This window comes from Microtus oregoni, unplaced genomic scaffold, assembly GCF_018167655.1.
Source record: "Microtus oregoni isolate MIOR12 unplaced genomic scaffold, Mior012 000074F_003, whole genome shotgun sequence".
Classification (NCBI taxonomy): domain Eukaryota; kingdom Metazoa; phylum Chordata; class Mammalia; order Rodentia; family Cricetidae; genus Microtus; species Microtus oregoni.
Window position 1 is genome coordinate 122,210 of NW_024543990.1, and position 2,201 is coordinate 124,410.

Sequence of the window (2,201 nt, forward strand, 5' to 3'; positions counted from 1 at the left end):
TTAACACCTCATTTCTTAGAGAGAAGAAATGCAATTGACCACAAGAAGGGAGAGAGCAAACCCAAAAAGTCCCAGAAGGTAGGGGGAGTTTTTGTGTTTACTTACTCCAATATTTCCCTTTTTTTTTCAATGGAGAAGCTGATGCCTCTGGGAATGGAATACATTGACTAGAGATGCAGAAATCCGAGGCTGCAGAGATGAACGGGAAGTAGTTTTTGCCACAAGCTCACTGGTTTCCCCTGCCTCTGTTTGTCCTGCCAGCTAACTACCCACCTGCTGTCACACCAACCACAAACACTCATTCTACTCACGCTCCTTTCCTTGTGAAGAAAGGACTCATCTGGCTTAAGAATAGGAACCCATCTTCCTGTAGTTATCAGACATAATACACGATCCACAGATTCATGTGACTAAGAAACATTGAAATGGCTTCATAAAAAAAAAAAAAACTCCCTATCATGTTTCCTCCAAGCTGGAAGGAAATTTCAACCGCAGACATTATTAGGCCTTTGCCCTTGATCACTAGGGTGTACCTTGGATCTGGATGCCAGGTAGTGCTAAGACATCAGGAGAATCCTGTGGATCTCAGCCAGATAGATCTCAGAGCCGCCAGCACACAGGGTTTCTTTAGCCCTTTAGATGCTTCAGGTTATTGGCCACGAAAGGGACAGAGGAAGCCCTGGCTGGCTGCTAGGAGCCTAACTCTTGGCTAGCCTCCAACCATCATCTCACTGTCTGAAGTTCACCTAGTTTTTCCTGACACTGTCATTATGCAGAATATAGATACCTGTGGCTCTCCAGGCTCTTGGACTCATCCCTCCTGTTTCCAGTTAGAATTTGTTTTTTAGAGAAATTCTTGCCTCACAGTCTCTAAGACACTGCTATAATTTTTGAGAGGGTGAGGCTTTTGAAAGCAGAATCCAGGAAGGGAAATATTTTGTAGGTAACTTTTACTCTCTGTCCAACTCCAAATATTTGCCATGGAAAGAAAGCAGAACAGGATAAGAAAAGGGAAAATGCAGGGAGAGGAACTATAAATTGCTTCTCCCAAATTTAGGCCAGACATGGCATTGCATGCCTATAATTCCAGAAATTGGGAAGTGGAGGCAGGAGGACCGGGAGTTCAAGGCTTGCCAGATTGGGCTGTATAAGACACTGTCTTAAAAGGCCATTTAAAAGGATATATAGTTGTCCCCCTTATCTTCTGTTTTACTTTCCACAATCTCAGTGACCAAGAAAAGAAAATATTAAATCGAAAGCTCCAGAACTAAAGTTTTCAAAAGTTGTCAACTGCGTGCCATTCTGAGGAGCATGATGAACTAGCACACCAGTCCATTCTATCCCACCCGGAACATGCGACATTCCTGTGTCCAGACAGCACAAGGAATGACCTGCCTCTCTAGCCACTTGGTGGTCATCTCAGTTTAAAGATCCGCTGCTTTCTTTCACTGGGTGCTCAGATACAAGATTTGCTCCTATTATAGTTTCAAGCACCTACTGGGGCAGTATCTTTGAAACTATCCCAAATATTGCTGCATTTTAATGTAGCATCACACTATATTGATCACGGTTATCATGTGGGCCTTTTCATTACATAATTTCTTCTATTCAGATATGTATCTTTACAGAAAAGGAGTTATGTGGTTTTAGAACTTATTTTGTCACTGTGCCATGAACATTTCCCTGTACCACTAAATTATTTTCTTACAATGCTCTTAAATTTTAGGCAAGTGTATTATCTGAGAGTGTTTGTTAAAAATATATTCCCTTCTCCCTCAGTATATTTGTTACTGGTATATAGGAAGAGCTGAAAGTTGTGAGGGAGTGGTGGTATGGACCATTGCTTGAAATGACTCTCTTGAACTCCTGGCATCTATGACTATCTTCAGAATATTGGGTCTGTCAACAACCTTTTGTAAGGGTGTGAAAAACTCATAAAGCCTCAACAGTCAATATGTATTTGTACACAAGTAATGCCTGATTGGAAGGGAGAGAGATTTATTTCAGTGGTGTAGTCACTGATAAAGTGCCCACGATTTTGTAAAAGAACTTCGTCACTCATTCTCCTGAATACAGCCTGAATGTAACTCACCAGGTAATTTTTTAAAAGGCACGCAAGCATTCGGGGACAAGTAAGAAAGGAGACTAGGTTGAACAGGAATGGGAGGGAGGTAAGAGAGGGTAATGGGCAATGAATACTA